We start from the raw sequence: 16,794 nt of genomic DNA, 5'->3' as shown, positions 1-16,794 counted from the left end.
CAACTGGCGATCTGATTGATAGCGATGGGGTCGGTGCGATTTTCCTAAGAATCCATTGCCCGGTTGTCGTTCCGGTCCATCCGACCGGAGATGCGGTAAAAATAAAAAGGGGGGGTGCAACACGAGGACTTCCCAGGAGGTCACCCATCCTAGTACTACTCTCGCCCAAGCACGCTTAACTGCGGAGTTCTGATGGGATCCGGTGCATTAGTGCTGGTATGATCGCACCCATCATGCTACCAGCGAAAAACTAATATAATCCTATTACGACCTAGCCGCACCATGCCTATCCCATGCCAACCGGCGATCTGATCGATACCCATTGCTACGCGATGGGGTCGGTGCGATTTTCCTAAGAATCCATTGCCCGGTTGTCGTTCCGGTCCATCCGACCGGAGATGCGGTAAAAATAAAAAAGGGGGGTGCAACACGAGGACTTCCCAGGAGGTCACCCATCCTAGTACTACTCTCGCCCAAGCACGCTTAACTGCGGAGTTCTGATGGGATCCGGTGCATTAGTGCTGGTATGATCGCACCCATCATGCTACCAGCGAAAAACTAATATAATCCTATTACGACCTAGCCGCACCCTGCCTATCTCATGCCAACCGGCGATCTGATCGATACCCATCGCTACGCGATGGGGTCGGTGCGATTTTCCTAAAAATCCATTGCCCGGTTGTCGTTCCGGTCCATCCGACCGGAGATGCGGTAAAAATAAAAAGGGGGGGTGCAACACGAGGACTTCCCAGGAGGTCACCCATCCTAGTACTACTCTCGCCCAAGCACGCTTAACTGCGGAGTTCTGATGGGATCCGGTGCATTAGTGCTGGTATGATCGCACCCATCATGCTACCAGCGAAAAACTAATATAATCCTATTACGACCTAGCCGCACCATGCCTATCCCATGCCAACCGGCGATCTGATCGATACCCATTGCTACGCGATGGGGTCGGTGCGATTTTCCTAAAAATCCATTCCCTGGTTCTCGTTCCGGTCCATCCGACCAGAGATGCGGTAAAAATTAAAAGGGGGGGTGCAACACGAGGACTTCCCAGGAGGTCACCCATCCTAGTACTACTCTCGCCCAAGCACGCTTAACTGCGGAGTTCTGATGGGATCCGGTGCATTAGTGCTGGTATGATCGCACCCATCATGCTACCAGCGAAAAACTAATATAATCCTATTACGACCTAGCCGCACCCTGCCTATCCCATGCCAACTGGCGATCTGATTGATAGCGATGTGGTCGGTGCGATTTTCCTAAGAATCCATTGCCCGGTTGTCGTTCCGGTCCATCCGACCGGAGATGCGGTAAAAATAAAAAGGGGGGGTGCAACATGAGGACTTCCCAGGAGGTCACCCATCCTAGTACTACTCTCGCCCAAGCACGCTTAACTGCGGAGTTCTGATGGGATCCGGTGCATTAGTGCTGGTAGGATCGCACCCATCATGCTACCAGCGAAAAACTAATATAATCCTATTACGACCTAGCCGCACCATGCCTATCCCATGCCAACCGGCGATCTGATCGATACCCATTGCTACGCGATGGGGTCGGTGCGATTTTCCTAAGAATCCATTGCCCGGTTGTCGTTCCGGTCCATCCGACCGGAGATGCGGTAAAAATAAAAAGGAGGGGTGCAACACGAGGACTTCCCAGGAGGTCACCCATCCTAGTACTACTCTCGCCCAAGCACGCTTAACTGCGGAGTTCTGATGGGATCCGGTGCATTAGTGCTGGTATGATCGCACCCATCATGCTACCAGCGAAAAACTAATATAATCCTATTACGACCTAGCCGCACCCTGCCTATCCCATGCCAACCGGCGATCTGATCGATACCCATTGCTACGCGATGGGGTCGGTGCGATTTTCCTAAGAATCCATTGCCCGGTTGTCGTTCCGGTCCATCCGACCGGAGATGCGGTAAAAATAAAAAGGGGGGTGCAACACGAGGACTTCCCAGGAGGTCACCCATCCTAGTACTACTCTCGCCCAAGCACGCTTAACTGCGGAGTTCTGATGGGATCCGGTGCATTAGTGCTGGTATGATCGCACCCATCATGCTACCAGCGAAAAACTAATATAATCCTATTACGACCTAGCCGCACCCTGCCTATCTCATGCCAACCGGCGATCTGACCGATACCCATAGCTACGCGATGGGGTCGGTGCGATTTTCCTAAAAATCCATTCCCTGGTTCTCGTTCCGGTCCATCCGACCAGAGATGCGGTAAAAATTAAAAGGGGGGGTGCAACACGAGGACTTCCCAGGAGGTCACCCATCCTAGTACTACTCTCGCCCAAGCACGCTTAACTGCGGAGTTCTGATGGGATCCGGTGCATTAGTGCTGGTATGATCGCACCCATCATGCTACCAGCGAAAAACTAATATAATCCTATTACGACCTAGCCGCACCCTGCCTATCCCATGCCAACTGGCGATCTGATTGATAGCGATGTGGTCGGTGCGATTTTCCTAAGAATCCATTGCCCGGTTGTCGTTCCGGTCCATCCGACCGGAGATGCGGTAAAAATAAAAAGGGGGGGTGCAACATGAGGACTTCCCAGGAGGTCACCCATCCTAGTACTACTCTCGCCCAAGCACGCTTAACTGCGGAGTTCTGATGGGATCCGGTGCATTAGTGCTGGTAGGATCGCACCCATCATGCTACCAGCGAAAAACTAATATAATCCTATTACGACCTAGCCGCACCATGCCTATCCCATGCCAACCGGCGATCTGATCGATACCCATTGCTACGCGATGGGGTCGGTGCGATTTTCCTAAGAATCCATTGCCCGGTTGTCGTTCCGGTCCATCCGACCGGAGATGCGGTAAAAATAAAAAGGAGGGGTGCAACACGAGGACTTCCCAGGAGGTCACCCATCCTAGTACTACTCTCGCCCAAGCACGCTTAACTGCGGAGTTCTGATGGGATCCGGTGCATTAGTGCTGGTATGATCGCACCCATCATGCTACCAGCGAAAAACTAATATAATCCTATTACGACCTAGCCGCACCCTGCCTATCCCATGCCAACCGGCGATCTGATCGATACCCATTGCTACGCGATGGGGTCGGTGCGATTTTCCTAAGAATCCATTGCCCGGTTGTCGTTCCGGTCCATCCGACCGGAGATGCGGTAAAAATAAAAAGGGGGGGTGCAACACGAGGACTTCCCAGGAGGTCACCCATCCTAGTACTACTCTCGCCCAAGCACGCTTAACTGCGGAGTTCTGATGGGATCCGGTGCATTAGTGCTGGTATGATCGCACCCATCATGCTACCAGCGAAAAACTAATATAATCCTCTTACGACCTAGCCGCACCATGCCTATCCCATGCCAACCGGCGATCTGATCGATACCCATTGCTACGCGATGCGGTCGGTGCGATTTTCCTAAGAATCCATTGCCCGGTTGTCGTTCCGGTCCATCCGACCGGAGATGCGGTAAAAATAAAAAGGGGGGGTGCAACACGAGGACTTCCCAGGAGGTCACCCATCCTAGTACTACTCTCGCCCAAGCACGCTTAACTGCGGAGTTCTGATGGGATCCGGTGCATTAGTGCTGGTATGATCGCACCCATCATTCTACCAGCGAAAAACTAATATAATCCTATTACGACCTAGCCGCACCCTGCCTATCTCATGCCAACCGGCGATCTGACCGATACCCATTGCTACGCGATGGGGTCGGTGCGATTTTCCTAAAAATCCATTCCCTGGTTCTCGTTCCGGTCCATCCGACCAGAGATGCGGTAAAAATTAAAAGGGGGGGTGCAACACGAGGACTTCCCAGGAGGTCACCCATCCTAGTACTACTCTCGCCCAAGCACGCTTACCTGCGGAGTTCTGATGGGATCCGGTGCATTAGTGCTGGTATGATCGCACCCATCATGCTACCAGCGAAAAACTAATATAATCCTATTACGACCTAGCCGCACCATGCCTATCCCATGCCAACCGGCGATCTGATCGATACCCATTGCTACGCGATGGGGTCGGTGCGATTTTCCTAAGAATCCATTGCCCGGTTGTCGTTCCGGTCCATCCGACCGGAGATGCGGTAAAAATAAAAAGGGGGGGTGCAACACGAGGACTTCCCAGGAGGTCACCCATCCTAGTACTACTCTCGCCCAAGCACGCTTAACTGCGGAGTTCTGATGGGATCCGGTGCATTAGTGCTGGTATGATCGCACCCATCATGCTACCAGCGAAAAACTAATATAATCCTATTACGACCTAGCCGCACCCTGCCTATCCCATGCCAACTGGCGATCTGATTGATAGCGATGGGGTCGGTGCGATTTTCCTAAGAATCCATTGCCCGGTTGTCGTTCCGGTCCATCCGACCGGAGATGCGGTAAAAATAAAAAGGGGGGGTGCAACACGAGGACTTCCCAGGAGGTCACCCATCCTAGTACTACTCTCGCCCAAGCACGCTTAACTGCGGAGTTCTGATGGGATCCGGTGCATTAGTGCTGGTATGATCGCACCCATCATGCTACCAGCGAAAAACTAATATAATCCTATTACGACCTAGCCGCACCATGCCTATCCCATGCCAACCGGCGATCTGATCGATACCCATTGCTACGCGATGGGGTCGGTGCGATTTTCCTAAGAATCCATTGCCCGGTTGTCGTTCCGGTCCATCCGACCGGAGATGCGGTAAAAATAAAAAGGGGGGGTGCAACACGAGGACTTCCCAGGAGGTCACCCATCCTAGTACTACTCTCGCCCAAGCACGCTTAACTGCGGAGTTCTGATGGGATCCGGTGCATTAGTGCTGGTATGATCGCACCCATCATGCTACCAGCGAAAAACTAATATAATCCTATTACGACCTAGCCGCACCATGCCTATCCCATGCCAACCGGCGATCTGATCGATACCCATTGCTACGCGATGGGGTCGGTGCGATTTTCCTAAGAATCCATTGCCCGGTTGTCGTTCCGGTCCATCCGACCGGAGATGCGGTAAAAATAAAAAGGGGGGGTGCAACACGAGGACTTCCCAGGAGGTCACCCATCCTAGTACTACTCTCGCCCAAGCACGCTTAACTGCGGAGTTCTGATGGGATCCGGCGCATGAGTGCTGGTATGATCGCACCCATCATGCTACCAGCGAAAAACTAATATAATCCTATTACGACCTAGCCGCACCCTGCCTATCTCATGCCAACCGGCGATCTGACCGATACCCATTGCTACGCGATGGGGTCGGTGCGATTTTCCTAAAAATCCATTCCCTGGTTCTCGTTCCGGTCCATCCGACCAGAGATGCGGTAAAAATTAAAAGGGGGGGTGCAACACGAGGACTTCCTAGGAGGTCACCCATCCTAGTACTACTCTCGCCCAAGCACGCTTAACTGCGGAGTTCTGATGGGATCCGGTGCATTAGTGCTGGTATGATCGCACCCATCATGCTACCAGCGAAAAACTAATATAATCCTATTACGACCTAGCCGCACCCTGCCTATCTCATGCCAACCGGCGATCTGACCGATACCCATTGCTACGCGATGGGGTCGGTGCGATTTTCCTAAAAATCCATTCCCTGGTTCTCGTTCCGGTCCATCCGACCAGAGATGCGGTAAAAATTACAAGGGGGGGTGCAACACGAGGACTTCCCAGGAGGTCACCCATCCTAGTACTACTCTCGCCCAAGCACGCTTAACTGCGGAGTTCTGATGGGATCCGGTGCATTAGTGCTGGTATGATCGCACCCATCATGCTACCAGCGAAAAACTAATATAATCCTATTACGACCTAGCCGCACCCTGCCTATCCCATGCCAACTGGCGATCTGATTGATAGCGATGGGGTCGGTGCGATTTTCCTAAGAATCCATTGCCCGGTTGTCGTTCCGGTCCATCCGACCGGAGATGCGGTAAAAATAAAAAGGGGGGGTGCAACACGAGGACTTCCCAGGAGGTCACCCATCCTAGTACTACTCTCGCCCAAGCACGCTTAACTGCGGAGTTCTGATGGGATCCGGTGCATTAGTGCTGGTATGATCGCACCCATCATGCTACCAGCGAAAAACTAATATAATCCTATTACGACCTAGCCGCACCCTGCCTATCCCATGCCAACTGGCGATCTGATTGATAGCGATGGGGTCGGTGCGATTTTCCTAAGAATCCATTGCCCGGTTGTCGTTCCGGTCCATCCGACCGGAGATGCGGTAAAAATAAAAAGGGGGGGTGCAACACGAGGACTTCCCAGGAGGTCACCCATCCTAGTACTACTCTCGCCCAAGCACGCTTAACTGCGGAGTTCTGATGGGATCCGGTGCATTAGTGCTGGTATGATCGCACCCATCATGCTACCAGCGAAAAACTAATATAATCCTATTACGACCTAGCCGCACCATGCCTATCCCATGCCAACCGGCGATCTGATCGATACCCATTGCTACGCGATGGGGTCGGTGCGATTTTCCTAAGAATCCATTGCCCGGTTGTCGTTCCGGTCCATCCGACCGGAGATGCGGTAAAAATAAAAAGGGGGGGTGCAACACGAGGACTTCCCAGGAGGTCACCCATCCTAGTACTACTCTCGCCCAAGCACGCTTAACTGCGGAGTTCTGATGGGATCCGGCGCATGAGTGCTGGTATGATCGCACCCATCATGCTACCAGCGAAAAACTAATATAATCCTATTACGACCTAGCCGCACCCTGCCTATCTCATGCCAACCGGCGATCTGACCGATACCCATTGCTACGCGATGGGGTCGGTGCGATTTTCCTAAAAATCCATTCCCTGGTTCTCGTTCCGGTCCATCCGACCAGAGATGCGGTAAAAATTAAAAGGGGGGGTGCAACACGAGGACTTCCTAGGAGGTCACCCATCCTAGTACTACTCTCGCCCAAGCACGCTTAACTGCGGAGTTCTGATGGGATCCGGTGCATTAGTGCTGGTATGATCGCACCCATCATGCTACCAGCGAAAAACTAATATAATCCTATTACGACCTAGCCGCACCCTGCCTATCTCATGCCAACCGGCGATCTGACCGATACCCATTGCTACGCGATGGGGTCGGTGCGATTTTCCTAAAAATCCATTCCCTGGTTCTCGTTCCGGTCCATCCGACCAGAGATGCGGTAAAAATTACAAGGGGGGGTGCAACACGAGGACTTCCCAGGAGGTCTCCCATCCTAGTACTACTCTCGCCCAAGCACGCTTAACTGCGGAGTTCTGATGGGATCCGGTGCATTAGTGCTGGTATGATCGCACCCATCATGCTACCAGCGAAAAACTAATATAATCCTATTACGACCTAGCCGCACCCTGCCTATCCCATGCCAACTGGCGATCTGATTGATAGCGATGGGGTCGGTGCGATTTTCCTAAGAATCCATTGCCCGGTTGTCGTTCCGGTCCATCCGACCGGAGATGCGGTAAAAATAAAAAGGGGGGGTGCAACACGAGGACTTCCCAGGAGGTCACCCATCCTAGTACTACTCTCGCCCAAGCACGCTTAACTGCGGAGTTCTGATGGGATCCGGTGCATTAGTGCTGGTAGGATCGCACCCATCATGCTACCAGCGAAAAACTAATATAATCCTATTACGACCTAGCCGCACCATGCCAACCGGCGATCTGATCGATACCCATTGCTACGCGATGGGGTCGGTGCGATTTTCCTAAGAATCCATTGCCCGGTTGTCGTTCCGGTCCATCCGACCGGAGATGCGGTAAAAATAAAAAGGGGGGGTGCAACACGAGGACTTCCCAGGAGGTCACCCATCCTAGTACTACTCTCGCCCAAGCACGCTTAACTGCGGAGTTCTGATGGGATCCGGTGCATTAGTGCTGGTATGATCGCACCCATCATGCTACCAGCGAAAAACTAATATAATCCTATTACGACCTAGCCGCACCCTGCCTATCCCATGCCAACCGGCGATCTGATCGATACCCATTGCTACGCGATGGGGTCGGTGCGATTTTCCTAAGAATCCATTGCCCGGTTGTCGTTCCGGTCCATCCGACCGGAGATGCGGTAAAAATAAAAAGGGGGGGTGCAACACGAGGACTTCCCAGGAGGTCACCCATCCTAGTACTACTCTCGCCCAAGCACGCTTAACTGCGGAGTTCTGATGGGATCCGGTGCATTAGTGCTGGTATGATCGCACCCATCATGCTACCAGCGAAAAACTAATATAATCCTATTACGACCTAGCCGCACCATGCCTATCCCATGCCAACCGGCGATCTGATCGATACCCATTGCTACGCGATGGGGTCGGTGCGATTTTCCTAAGAATCCATTGCCCGGTTGTCGTTCCGGTCCATCCGACCGGAGATGCGGTAAAAATAAAAAGGGGGGGTGCAACACGAGGACTTCCCAGGAGGTCACCCATCCTAGTACTACTCTCGCCCAAGCACGCTTAACTGCGGAGTTCTGATGGGATCCGGTGCATTAGTGCTGGTATGATCGCACCCATCATTCTACCAGCGAAAAACTAATATAATCCTATTACGACCTAGCCGCACCCTGCCTATCTCATGCCAACCGGCGATCTGACCGATACCCATTGCTACGCGATGGGGTCGGTGCGATTTTCCTAAAAATCCATTCCCTGGTTCTCGTTCCGGTCCATCCGACCAGAGATGCGGTAAAAATTAAAAGGGGGGGTGCAACACGAGGACTTCCCAGGAGGTCACCCATCCTAGTACTACTCTCGCCCAAGCACGCTTACCTGCGGAGTTCTGATGGGATCCGGTGCATTAGTGCTGGTATGATCGCACCCATCATGCTACCAGCGAAAAACTAATATAATCCTATTACGACCTAGCCGCACCATGCCTATCCCATGCCAACCGGCGATCTGATCGATACCCATTGCTACGCGATGGGGTCGGTGCGATTTTCCTAAGAATCCATTGCCCGGTTGTCGTTCCGGTCCATCCGACCGGAGATGCGGTAAAAATAAAAAGGGGGGGTGCAACACGAGGACTTCCCAGGAGGTCACCCATCCTAGTACTACTCTCGCCCAAGCACGCTTAACTGCGGAGTTCTGATGGGATCCGGTGCATTAGTGCTGGTATGATCGCACCCATCATGCTACCAGCGAAAAACTAATATAATCCTATTACGACCTAGCCGCACCCTGCCTATCCCATGCCAACTGGCGATCTGATTGATAGCGATGGGGTCGGTGCGATTTTCCTAAGAATCCATTGCCCGGTTGTCGTTCCGGTCCATCCGACCGGAGATGCGGTAAAAATAAAAAGGGGGGGTGCAACACGAGGACTTCCCAGGAGGTCACCCATCCTAGTACTACTCTCGCCCAAGCACGCTTAACTGCGGAGTTCTGATGGGATCCGGTGCATTAGTGCTGGTATGATCGCACCCATCATGCTACCAGCGAAAAACTAATATAATCCTATTACGACCTAGCCGCACCATGCCTATCCCATGCCAACCGGCGATCTGATCGATACCCATTGCTACGCGATGGGGTCGGTGCGATTTTCCTAAGAATCCATTGCCCGGTTGTCGTTCCGGTCCATCCGACCGGAGATGCGGTAAAAATAAAAAGGGGGGGGTGCAACACGAGGACTTCCCAGGAGGTCACCCATCCTAGTACTACTCTCGCCCAAGCACGCTTAACTGCGGAGTTCTGATGGGATCCGGTGCATTAGTGCTGGTATGATCGCACCCCATCATGCTACCAGCGAAAAACTAATATAATCCTATTACGACCTAGCCGCACCATGCCTATCCCATGCCAACCGGCGATCTGATCGATACCCATTGCTACGCGATGGGGTCGGTGCGATTTTCCTAAGAATCCATTGCCCGGTTGTCGTTCCGGTCCATCCGACCGGAGATGCGGTAAAAATAAAAAGGGGGGGTGCAACACGAGGACTTCCCAGGAGGTCACCCATCCTAGTACTACTCTCGCCCAAGCACGCTTAACTGCGGAGTTCTGATGGGATCCGGTGCATTAGTGCTGGTATGATCGCACCCATCATTCTACCCAGCGAAAAACTAATATAATCCTATTACGACCTAGCCGCACCCTGCCTATCTCATGCCAACCGGCGATCTGACCGATACCCATTGCTACGCGATGGGGTCGGTGCGATTTTCCTAAAAATCCATTCCCTGGTTCTCGTTCCGGTCCATCCGACCAGAGATGCGGTAAAAATTAAAAGGGGGGGTGCAACACGAGGACTTCCCAGGAGGTCACCCATCCTAGTACTACTCTCGCCCAAGCACGCTTACCTGCGGAGTTCTGATGGGATCCGGTGCATTAGTGCTGGTATGATCGCACCCATCATGCTACCAGCGAAAAACTAATATAATCCTATTACGACCTAGCCGCACCATGCCTATCCCATGCCAACCGGCGATCTGATCGATACCCATTGCTACGCGATGGGGTCGGTGCGATTTTCCTAAGAATCCATTGCCCCGGTTGTCGTTCCGGTCCATCCGACCGGAGATGCGGTAAAAATAAAAAGGGGGGGTGCAACACGAGGACTTCCCAGGAGGTCACCCATCCTAGTACTACTCTCGCCCAAGCACGCTTAACTGCGGAGTTCTGATGGGATCCGGTGCATTAGTGCTGGTATGATCGCACCCATCATGCTACCAGCGAAAAACTAATATAATCCTATTACGACCTAGCCGCACCCTGCCTATCCCATGCCAACTGGCGATCTGATTGATAGCGATGGGGTCGGTGCGATTTTCCTAAGAATCCATTGCCCGGTTGTCGTTCCGGTCCATCCGACCGGAGATGCGGTAAAAATAAAAAGGGGGGGTGCAACACGAGGACTTCCCAGGAGGTCACCCATCCTAGTACTACTCTCGCCCAAGCACGCTTAACTGCGGAGTTCTGATGGGATCCGGTGCATTAGTGCTGGTATGATCGCACCCATCATGCTACCAGCGAAAAACTAATATAATCCTATTACGACCTAGCCGCACCATGCCTATCCCATGCCAACCGGCGATCTGATCGATACCCATTGCTACGCGATGGGGTCGGTGCGATTTTCCTAAGAATCCATTGCCCGGTTGTCGTTCCGGTCCATCCGACCGGAGATGCGGTAAAAATAAAAAGGGGGGGTGCAACACGAGGACTTCCCAGGAGGTCACCCCATCCTAGTACTACTCTCGCCCAAGCACGCTTAACTGCGGAGTTCTGATGGGATCCGGTGCATTAGTGCTGGTAGGATCGCACCCATCATGCTACCAGCGAAAAAACTAATATAATCCTATTACGACCTAGCCGCACCATGCCAACCGGCGATCTGATCGATACCCATTGCTACGCGATGGGGTCGGTGCGATTTTCCTAAGAATCCATTGCCCGGTTGTCGTTCCGGTCCATCCGACCGGAGATGCGGTAAAAATAAAAAGGGGGGGTGCAACACGAGGACTTCCAGGAGGTCACCCATCCTAGTACTACTCTCGCCCAAGCACGCTTAACTGCGGAGTTCTGATGGGATCCGGTGCATTAGTGCTGGTATGATCGCACCCATCATGCTACCAGCGAAAAACTAATATAATCCTATTACGACCTAGCCGCACCCTGCCTATCTCATGCCAACCGGCGATCTGACCGATACCCATTGCTACGCGATGGGGTCGGTGCGATTTTCCTAAAAATCCATTCCCTGGTTCTCATTCCGGTCCATCCGACCAGAGATGCGGTAAAAATTAAAAGGGGGGGTGCAACACGAGGACTTCCCAGGAGGTCACCCATCCTAGTACTACTCTCGCCCAAGCACGCTTAACTGCGGAGTTCTGATGGGATCCGGTGCATTAGTGCTGGTATGATCGCACCCATCATGCTACCAGCGAAAAACTAATATAATCCTATTACGACCTAGCCGCACCCTGCCTATCTCATGCCAACTGGCGATCTGACCGATACCCATTGCTACGCGATGGGGTCGGTGCGATTTTCCTAAAAATCCATTCCCTGGTTCTCGTTCCGGTCCATCCGACCAGAGATGCGGTAAAAATTAAAAGGGGGGGTGCAACACGAGGACTTCCCAGGAGGTCACCCATCCTAGTAGTACTCTCGCCCAAGCACGCTTAACTGCGGAGTTCTGATGGGATCCGGTGCATTAGTGCTGGTATGATCGCACCCATCATGCTACCCAGCGAAAAACTAATATAATCCTATTACGACCTAGCCGCACCCTGCCTATCTCATGCCAACCGGCGATCTGACCGATACCCATTGCTACGCGATGGGGTCGGTGCGATTTTCCTAAAAATCCATTCCCTGGTTCTCGTTCCGGTCCATCCGACCAGAGATGCGGTAAAAATTAAAAGGGGGGGTGCAACACGAGGACTTCCCAGGAGGTCACCCATCCTAGTACTACTCTCGCCCAAGCACGCTTAACTGCGGAGTTCTGATGGGATCCGGTGCATTAGTGCTGGTATGATCGCACCCATCATGCTACCAGCGAAAAAACTAATATAATCCTATTACGACCTAGCCGCACCCTGCCTATCCCATGCCAACCGGCGATCTGATCGATAACCCATTGCTACGCGATGGGGTCGGTGCGATTTTCCTAAGAATCCATTGCCCGGTTGTCGTTCCGGTCCATCCGACCGGAGATGCGGTAAAAATAAAAAGGGGGGGTGCAACACGAGGACTTCCCAGGAGGTCACCCATCCTAGTACTACTCTCGCCCAAGCACGCTTAACTGCGGAGGTCTGATGGGATCCGGTGCATTAGTGCTGGTATGATCGCACCCATCATGCTACCAGCGAAAAACTAATATAATCCTATTACGACCTAGCCGCACCATGCCTATCCCATGCCAACCGGCGATCTGATCGATACCCATTGCTACGCGATGGGGTCGGTGCGATTTTCCTAAGAATCCATTGCCCGGTTGTCGTTCCGGTCCATCCGACCGGAGATGCGGTAAAAATAAAAAGGGGGGGTGCAACACGAGGACTTCCCAGGAGGTCACCCATCCTAGTACTACTCTCGCCCAAGCACGCTTAACTGCGGAGTTCTGATGGGATCCGGTGCATTAGTGCTGGTATGATCGCACCCATCATTCTACCAGCGAAAAACTAATATAATCCTATTACGACCTAGCCGCACCCTGCCTATCTCATGCCAACCGGCGATCTGACCGATACCCATTGCTACGCGATGGGGTCGGTGCGATTTTCCTAAAAATCCATTCCCTGGTTCTCGTTCCGGTCCATCCGACCAGAGATGCGGTAAAAATTAAAAGGGGGGGTGCAACACGAGGACTTCCCAGGAGGTCACCCATCCTAGTACTACTCTCGCCCAAGCACGCTTACCTGCGGAGTTCTGATGGGATCCGGTGCATTAGTGCTGGTATGATCGCACCCATCATGCTACCAGCGAAAAACTAATATAATCCTATTACGACCTAGCCGCACCATGCCTATCCCATGCCAACCGGCGATCTGATCGATACCCATTGCTACGCGATGGGGTCGGTGCGATTTTCCTAAGAATCCATTGCCCGGTTGTCGTTCCGGTCCATCCGACCGGAGATGCGGTAAAAATAAAAAGGGGGGGTGCAACACGAGGACTTCCCAGGAGGTCACCCATCCTAGTACTACTCTCGCCCAAGCACGCTTAACTGCGGAGTTCTGATGGGATCCGGTGCATTAGTGCTGGTATGATCGCACCATCATGCTACCAGCGAAAAACTAATATAATCCTATTACGACCTAGCCGCACCCTGCCTATCCCATGCCAACTGGCGATCTGATTGATAGCGATGGGGTCGGTGCGATTTTCCTAAGAATCCATTGCCCGGTTGTCGTTCCGGTCCATCCGACCGGAGATGCGGTAAAAATAAAAAGGGGGGTGCAACACGAGGACTTCCCAGGAGGTCACCCATCCTAGTACTACTCTCGCCCAAGCACGCTTAACTGCGGAGTTCTGAAGGGATCCGGTGCATTAGTGCTGGTATGATCGCACCCATCATGCTACCAGCGAAAAACTAATATAATCCTATTACGACCTAGCCGCACCATGCCTATCCCATGCCAACCGGCGATCTGATCGATACCCATTGCTACGCGATGGGGTCGGTGCGATTTTCCTAAGAATCCATTGCCCGGTTGTCGTTCCGGTCCATCCGACCGGAGATGCGGTAAAAATAAAAAGGGGGGGTGCAACACGAGGACTTCCCAGGAGGTCACCCATCCTAGTACTACTCTCGCCCAAGCACGCTTAACTGCGGAGTTCTGATGGGATCCGGTGCATTAGTGCTGGTATGATCGCACCCATCATGCTACCAGCGAAAAACTAATATAATCCTATTACGACCTAGCCGCACCATGCCTATCCCATGCCAACCGGCGATCTGATCGATACCCATTGCTACGCGATGGGGTCGGTGCGATTTTCCTAAGAATCCATTGCCCGGTTGTCGTTCCGGTCCATCCGACCGGAGATGCGGTAAAAATAAAAAGGGGGGGTGCAACACGAGGACTTCCCAGGAGGTCACCCATCCTAGTACTACTCTCGCCCAAGCACGCTTAACTGCGGAGTTCTGATGGGATCCGGCGCATTAGTGCTGGTATGATCGCACCCATCATGCTACCAGCGAAAAACTAATATAATCCTATTACGACCTAGCCGCACCCTGCCTATCTCATGCCAACCGGCGATCTGACCGATACCCATGGCTACGCGATGGGGTCGGTGCGATTTTCCTAAAAATCCATTCCCTGGTTCTCGTTCCGGTCCATCCGACCAGAGATGCGGTAAAAATTAAAAGGGGGGGTGCAACACGAGGACTTCCCAGGAGGTCACCCATCCTAGTACTACTCTCGCCCAAGCACGCTTAACTGCGGAGTTCTGATGGGATCCGGTGCATTAGTGCTGGTAGGATCGCACCCATCATGCTACCAGCGAAAAACTAATATAATCCTATTACGACCTAGCCGCACCATGCCTATCCCATGCCAACCGGCGATCTGATCGATACCCATTGCTACGCGATGGGGTCGGTGCGATTTTCCTAAGAATCCATTGCCCGGTTGTCGTTCCGGTCCATCCGACCGGAGATGCGGTAAAAATAAAAAGGAGGGGTGCAACACGAGGACTTCCCAGGAGGTCACCCATCCTAGTACTACTCTCGCCCAAGCACGCTTAACTGCGGAGTTCTGATGGGATCCGGTGCATTAGTGCTGGTATGATCGCACCCATCATGCTACCAGCGAAAAACTAATATAATCCTATTACGACCTAGCCGCACCCTGCCTATCCCATGCCAACCGGCGATCTGACCGATACCCATCGCTACGCGATGGGGTCGGTGCGATTTTCCTAAAAATCCATTGCCCGGTTGTCGTTCCGGTCCATCCGACCGGAGATGCGGTAAAAATAAAAAGGGGGGGTGCAACACGAGGACTTCCCAGGAGGTCACCCATCCTAGTACTACTCTCGCCCAAGCACGCTTAACTGCGGAGTTCTGATGGGATCCGGTGCATTAGTGCTGGTATGATCGCACCCATCATGCTACCAGCGAAAAACTAATATAATCCTATTACGACCTAGCCGCACCCTGCCTATCTCATGCCAACCGGCGATCTGACCGATACCCATTGCTACGCGATGGGGTCGGTGCGATTTTCCTAAAAATCCATTCCCTGGTTCTCGTTCCGGTCCATCCGACCAGAGATGCGGTAAAAATTAAAAGGGGGGGTGCAACACGAGGACTTCCCAGGAGGTCACCCATCCTAGTACTACTCTCGCCCAAGCACGCTTAACTGCGGAGTTCTGATGGGATCCGGTGCATTAGTGCTGGTATGATCGCACCCATCATGCTACCAGCGCAAAACTAATATAATCCTATTACGACCTAGCCGCACCCTGCCTATCTCATGCCAACCGGCGATCTGACCGATACCCATCGCTACGCGATGGGGTCGGTGCGATTTTCCTAAAAATCCATTCCCTGGTTCTCGTTCCGGTCCATCCGACCAGAGATGCGGTAAAAATTAAAAGGGGGGGTGCAACACGAGGACTTCCCAGGAGGTCACCCATCCTAGTACTACTCTCGCCCAAGCACGCTTAACTGCGGAGTTCTGATGGGATCCGGTGCATTAGTGCTGGTATGATCGCACCCATCATGCTACCAGCGAAAAACTAATATAATCCTATTACGACCTAGCCGCACCCTGCCTATCCCATGCCAACTGGCGATCTGATTGATAGCGATGGGGTCGGTGCGATTTTCCTAAGAATCCATTGCCCGGTTGTCGTTCCGGTCCATACGACCGGAGATGCGGTAAAAATAAAAAGGGGGGGTGCAACACGAGGACTTCCCAGGAGGTCACCCATCCTAGTACTACTCTCGCCCAAGCACGCTTAACTGCGGAGTTCTGATGGGATCCGGTGCATTAGTGCTGGTATGATCGCACCCATCATGCTACCAGCGAAAAACTAATATAATCCTATTACGACCTAGCCGCACCATGCCTATCCCATGCCAACCGGCGATCTGATCGATACCCATTGCTACGCGATGGGGTCGGTGCGATTTTCCTAAGAATCCATTGCCCGGTTGTCGTTCCGGTCCATCCGACCGGAGATGCGGTAAAAATAAAAAGGGGGGGTGCAACACGAGGACTTCCCAGGAGGTCACCCATCCTAGTACTACTCTCGCCCAAGCACGCTTAACTGCGGAGTTCTGATGGGATCCGGTGCATTAGTGCTGGTATGATCGCACCCATCATTCTACCAGCGAAAAACTAATATAATCCTATTACGACCTAGCCGCACCCTGCCTA

General features: G+C 52.7%; 55 non-coding genes across 55 annotated transcripts; all 55 read right to left on the bottom strand.

Moving 5' to 3' along the window:
• Positions 1–111: 111 nt before the first annotated feature.
• On the bottom strand, positions 112–230 carry LOC122284224. Its single transcript, XR_006231594.1, has one exon. It is a non-coding gene; the product is annotated as a 5S ribosomal RNA (ribosomal RNA).
• Positions 231–419: 189 nt separating this feature from the next.
• LOC122284223 lies at positions 420–538 on the bottom strand. The gene has a single exon (XR_006231593.1). It is a non-coding gene; the product is annotated as a 5S ribosomal RNA (ribosomal RNA).
• A 189-nt stretch (positions 539–727) lies between these two features.
• LOC122284222 lies at positions 728–846 on the bottom strand. Its single transcript, XR_006231592.1, has one exon. It is a non-coding gene; the product is annotated as a 5S ribosomal RNA (ribosomal RNA).
• Positions 847–1,035: 189 nt separating this feature from the next.
• On the bottom strand, positions 1,036–1,154 carry LOC122284221. The gene has a single exon (XR_006231591.1). It is a non-coding gene; the product is annotated as a 5S ribosomal RNA (ribosomal RNA).
• A 178-nt stretch (positions 1,155–1,332) lies between these two features.
• Positions 1,333–1,451, bottom strand: LOC122283136. Its single transcript, XR_006230617.1, has one exon. It is a non-coding gene; the product is annotated as a 5S ribosomal RNA (ribosomal RNA).
• Positions 1,452–1,640: 189 nt separating this feature from the next.
• On the bottom strand, positions 1,641–1,759 carry LOC122284220. Its single transcript, XR_006231590.1, has one exon. It is a non-coding gene; the product is annotated as a 5S ribosomal RNA (ribosomal RNA).
• A 188-nt stretch (positions 1,760–1,947) lies between these two features.
• Positions 1,948–2,066, bottom strand: LOC122284219. The gene has a single exon (XR_006231589.1). It is a non-coding gene; the product is annotated as a 5S ribosomal RNA (ribosomal RNA).
• Positions 2,067–2,255: 189 nt separating this feature from the next.
• On the bottom strand, positions 2,256–2,374 carry LOC122284218. The gene has a single exon (XR_006231588.1). It is a non-coding gene; the product is annotated as a 5S ribosomal RNA (ribosomal RNA).
• Positions 2,375–2,552: 178 nt separating this feature from the next.
• Positions 2,553–2,671, bottom strand: LOC122283135. The gene has a single exon (XR_006230616.1). It is a non-coding gene; the product is annotated as a 5S ribosomal RNA (ribosomal RNA).
• Positions 2,672–2,860: 189 nt separating this feature from the next.
• LOC122284216 lies at positions 2,861–2,979 on the bottom strand. The gene has a single exon (XR_006231586.1). It is a non-coding gene; the product is annotated as a 5S ribosomal RNA (ribosomal RNA).
• Positions 2,980–3,168: 189 nt separating this feature from the next.
• On the bottom strand, positions 3,169–3,287 carry LOC122284215. Its single transcript, XR_006231585.1, has one exon. It is a non-coding gene; the product is annotated as a 5S ribosomal RNA (ribosomal RNA).
• Positions 3,288–3,476: 189 nt separating this feature from the next.
• LOC122284214 lies at positions 3,477–3,595 on the bottom strand. The gene has a single exon (XR_006231584.1). It is a non-coding gene; the product is annotated as a 5S ribosomal RNA (ribosomal RNA).
• Positions 3,596–3,784: 189 nt separating this feature from the next.
• Positions 3,785–3,903, bottom strand: LOC122287788. Its single transcript, XR_006235074.1, has one exon. It is a non-coding gene; the product is annotated as a 5S ribosomal RNA (ribosomal RNA).
• Positions 3,904–4,092: 189 nt separating this feature from the next.
• Positions 4,093–4,211, bottom strand: LOC122284213. Its single transcript, XR_006231583.1, has one exon. It is a non-coding gene; the product is annotated as a 5S ribosomal RNA (ribosomal RNA).
• Positions 4,212–4,389: 178 nt separating this feature from the next.
• On the bottom strand, positions 4,390–4,508 carry LOC122284212. The gene has a single exon (XR_006231582.1). It is a non-coding gene; the product is annotated as a 5S ribosomal RNA (ribosomal RNA).
• A 189-nt stretch (positions 4,509–4,697) lies between these two features.
• On the bottom strand, positions 4,698–4,816 carry LOC122284211. The gene has a single exon (XR_006231581.1). It is a non-coding gene; the product is annotated as a 5S ribosomal RNA (ribosomal RNA).
• Positions 4,817–5,005: 189 nt separating this feature from the next.
• Positions 5,006–5,124, bottom strand: LOC122287739. The gene has a single exon (XR_006235027.1). It is a non-coding gene; the product is annotated as a 5S ribosomal RNA (ribosomal RNA).
• Positions 5,125–5,313: 189 nt separating this feature from the next.
• LOC122287497 lies at positions 5,314–5,432 on the bottom strand. The gene has a single exon (XR_006234788.1). It is a non-coding gene; the product is annotated as a 5S ribosomal RNA (ribosomal RNA).
• Positions 5,433–5,621: 189 nt separating this feature from the next.
• LOC122284210 lies at positions 5,622–5,740 on the bottom strand. The gene has a single exon (XR_006231580.1). It is a non-coding gene; the product is annotated as a 5S ribosomal RNA (ribosomal RNA).
• Positions 5,741–5,918: 178 nt separating this feature from the next.
• LOC122284209 lies at positions 5,919–6,037 on the bottom strand. Its single transcript, XR_006231579.1, has one exon. It is a non-coding gene; the product is annotated as a 5S ribosomal RNA (ribosomal RNA).
• A 178-nt stretch (positions 6,038–6,215) lies between these two features.
• Positions 6,216–6,334, bottom strand: LOC122284208. Its single transcript, XR_006231578.1, has one exon. It is a non-coding gene; the product is annotated as a 5S ribosomal RNA (ribosomal RNA).
• A 189-nt stretch (positions 6,335–6,523) lies between these two features.
• Positions 6,524–6,642, bottom strand: LOC122287738. Its single transcript, XR_006235026.1, has one exon. It is a non-coding gene; the product is annotated as a 5S ribosomal RNA (ribosomal RNA).
• Positions 6,643–6,831: 189 nt separating this feature from the next.
• On the bottom strand, positions 6,832–6,950 carry LOC122287495. The gene has a single exon (XR_006234787.1). It is a non-coding gene; the product is annotated as a 5S ribosomal RNA (ribosomal RNA).
• Positions 6,951–7,139: 189 nt separating this feature from the next.
• LOC122287138 lies at positions 7,140–7,258 on the bottom strand. The gene has a single exon (XR_006234444.1). It is a non-coding gene; the product is annotated as a 5S ribosomal RNA (ribosomal RNA).
• Positions 7,259–7,436: 178 nt separating this feature from the next.
• Positions 7,437–7,555, bottom strand: LOC122287893. Its single transcript, XR_006235175.1, has one exon. It is a non-coding gene; the product is annotated as a 5S ribosomal RNA (ribosomal RNA).
• Positions 7,556–7,733: 178 nt separating this feature from the next.
• Positions 7,734–7,852, bottom strand: LOC122284207. Its single transcript, XR_006231577.1, has one exon. It is a non-coding gene; the product is annotated as a 5S ribosomal RNA (ribosomal RNA).
• Positions 7,853–8,041: 189 nt separating this feature from the next.
• On the bottom strand, positions 8,042–8,160 carry LOC122284205. Its single transcript, XR_006231575.1, has one exon. It is a non-coding gene; the product is annotated as a 5S ribosomal RNA (ribosomal RNA).
• Positions 8,161–8,349: 189 nt separating this feature from the next.
• LOC122284204 lies at positions 8,350–8,468 on the bottom strand. The gene has a single exon (XR_006231574.1). It is a non-coding gene; the product is annotated as a 5S ribosomal RNA (ribosomal RNA).
• Positions 8,469–8,657: 189 nt separating this feature from the next.
• On the bottom strand, positions 8,658–8,776 carry LOC122287787. Its single transcript, XR_006235073.1, has one exon. It is a non-coding gene; the product is annotated as a 5S ribosomal RNA (ribosomal RNA).
• Positions 8,777–8,965: 189 nt separating this feature from the next.
• LOC122284203 lies at positions 8,966–9,084 on the bottom strand. The gene has a single exon (XR_006231573.1). It is a non-coding gene; the product is annotated as a 5S ribosomal RNA (ribosomal RNA).
• Positions 9,085–9,262: 178 nt separating this feature from the next.
• LOC122284202 lies at positions 9,263–9,381 on the bottom strand. The gene has a single exon (XR_006231572.1). It is a non-coding gene; the product is annotated as a 5S ribosomal RNA (ribosomal RNA).
• Positions 9,382–9,571: 190 nt separating this feature from the next.
• Positions 9,572–9,690, bottom strand: LOC122284201. Its single transcript, XR_006231571.1, has one exon. It is a non-coding gene; the product is annotated as a 5S ribosomal RNA (ribosomal RNA).
• A 190-nt stretch (positions 9,691–9,880) lies between these two features.
• On the bottom strand, positions 9,881–9,999 carry LOC122284199. The gene has a single exon (XR_006231569.1). It is a non-coding gene; the product is annotated as a 5S ribosomal RNA (ribosomal RNA).
• Positions 10,000–10,189: 190 nt separating this feature from the next.
• LOC122287785 lies at positions 10,190–10,308 on the bottom strand. Its single transcript, XR_006235071.1, has one exon. It is a non-coding gene; the product is annotated as a 5S ribosomal RNA (ribosomal RNA).
• A 190-nt stretch (positions 10,309–10,498) lies between these two features.
• LOC122284198 lies at positions 10,499–10,617 on the bottom strand. Its single transcript, XR_006231568.1, has one exon. It is a non-coding gene; the product is annotated as a 5S ribosomal RNA (ribosomal RNA).
• A 178-nt stretch (positions 10,618–10,795) lies between these two features.
• Positions 10,796–10,914, bottom strand: LOC122284197. The gene has a single exon (XR_006231567.1). It is a non-coding gene; the product is annotated as a 5S ribosomal RNA (ribosomal RNA).
• Positions 10,915–11,103: 189 nt separating this feature from the next.
• On the bottom strand, positions 11,104–11,223 carry LOC122283190. Its single transcript, XR_006230669.1, has one exon. It is a non-coding gene; the product is annotated as a 5S ribosomal RNA (ribosomal RNA).
• A 179-nt stretch (positions 11,224–11,402) lies between these two features.
• On the bottom strand, positions 11,403–11,520 carry LOC122288652. Its single transcript, XR_006235906.1, has one exon. It is a non-coding gene; the product is annotated as a 5S ribosomal RNA (ribosomal RNA).
• A 189-nt stretch (positions 11,521–11,709) lies between these two features.
• LOC122284196 lies at positions 11,710–11,828 on the bottom strand. The gene has a single exon (XR_006231566.1). It is a non-coding gene; the product is annotated as a 5S ribosomal RNA (ribosomal RNA).
• A 189-nt stretch (positions 11,829–12,017) lies between these two features.
• On the bottom strand, positions 12,018–12,136 carry LOC122288131. Its single transcript, XR_006235404.1, has one exon. It is a non-coding gene; the product is annotated as a 5S ribosomal RNA (ribosomal RNA).
• A 190-nt stretch (positions 12,137–12,326) lies between these two features.
• LOC122284195 lies at positions 12,327–12,445 on the bottom strand. The gene has a single exon (XR_006231565.1). It is a non-coding gene; the product is annotated as a 5S ribosomal RNA (ribosomal RNA).
• Positions 12,446–12,636: 191 nt separating this feature from the next.
• On the bottom strand, positions 12,637–12,755 carry LOC122287502. The gene has a single exon (XR_006234793.1). It is a non-coding gene; the product is annotated as a 5S ribosomal RNA (ribosomal RNA).
• A 189-nt stretch (positions 12,756–12,944) lies between these two features.
• Positions 12,945–13,063, bottom strand: LOC122284193. Its single transcript, XR_006231563.1, has one exon. It is a non-coding gene; the product is annotated as a 5S ribosomal RNA (ribosomal RNA).
• A 189-nt stretch (positions 13,064–13,252) lies between these two features.
• On the bottom strand, positions 13,253–13,371 carry LOC122287784. Its single transcript, XR_006235070.1, has one exon. It is a non-coding gene; the product is annotated as a 5S ribosomal RNA (ribosomal RNA).
• Positions 13,372–13,560: 189 nt separating this feature from the next.
• Positions 13,561–13,679, bottom strand: LOC122287505. The gene has a single exon (XR_006234796.1). It is a non-coding gene; the product is annotated as a 5S ribosomal RNA (ribosomal RNA).
• Positions 13,680–13,855: 176 nt separating this feature from the next.
• Positions 13,856–13,974, bottom strand: LOC122287583. Its single transcript, XR_006234873.1, has one exon. It is a non-coding gene; the product is annotated as a 5S ribosomal RNA (ribosomal RNA).
• Positions 13,975–14,163: 189 nt separating this feature from the next.
• Positions 14,164–14,282, bottom strand: LOC122284192. The gene has a single exon (XR_006231562.1). It is a non-coding gene; the product is annotated as a 5S ribosomal RNA (ribosomal RNA).
• Positions 14,283–14,471: 189 nt separating this feature from the next.
• On the bottom strand, positions 14,472–14,590 carry LOC122287312. The gene has a single exon (XR_006234611.1). It is a non-coding gene; the product is annotated as a 5S ribosomal RNA (ribosomal RNA).
• A 189-nt stretch (positions 14,591–14,779) lies between these two features.
• On the bottom strand, positions 14,780–14,898 carry LOC122287891. Its single transcript, XR_006235174.1, has one exon. It is a non-coding gene; the product is annotated as a 5S ribosomal RNA (ribosomal RNA).
• A 189-nt stretch (positions 14,899–15,087) lies between these two features.
• On the bottom strand, positions 15,088–15,206 carry LOC122284191. Its single transcript, XR_006231561.1, has one exon. It is a non-coding gene; the product is annotated as a 5S ribosomal RNA (ribosomal RNA).
• A 189-nt stretch (positions 15,207–15,395) lies between these two features.
• LOC122284190 lies at positions 15,396–15,514 on the bottom strand. Its single transcript, XR_006231560.1, has one exon. It is a non-coding gene; the product is annotated as a 5S ribosomal RNA (ribosomal RNA).
• A 189-nt stretch (positions 15,515–15,703) lies between these two features.
• Positions 15,704–15,822, bottom strand: LOC122284188. The gene has a single exon (XR_006231559.1). It is a non-coding gene; the product is annotated as a 5S ribosomal RNA (ribosomal RNA).
• Positions 15,823–16,011: 189 nt separating this feature from the next.
• Positions 16,012–16,130, bottom strand: LOC122284187. The gene has a single exon (XR_006231558.1). It is a non-coding gene; the product is annotated as a 5S ribosomal RNA (ribosomal RNA).
• Positions 16,131–16,308: 178 nt separating this feature from the next.
• LOC122284186 lies at positions 16,309–16,427 on the bottom strand. Its single transcript, XR_006231557.1, has one exon. It is a non-coding gene; the product is annotated as a 5S ribosomal RNA (ribosomal RNA).
• Positions 16,428–16,616: 189 nt separating this feature from the next.
• LOC122284185 lies at positions 16,617–16,735 on the bottom strand. The gene has a single exon (XR_006231556.1). It is a non-coding gene; the product is annotated as a 5S ribosomal RNA (ribosomal RNA).
• Between the last annotated feature and the right edge of the window lie 59 nt (positions 16,736–16,794).

Source organism: Carya illinoinensis, chromosome 11 (assembly GCF_018687715.1).
Source record: "Carya illinoinensis cultivar Pawnee chromosome 11, C.illinoinensisPawnee_v1, whole genome shotgun sequence".
Taxonomy (NCBI): domain Eukaryota; kingdom Viridiplantae; phylum Streptophyta; class Magnoliopsida; order Fagales; family Juglandaceae; genus Carya; species Carya illinoinensis.
Note: the sequence above shows the minus strand (reverse complement) of the source record. Positions and strands in the feature narration are given on the sequence as shown.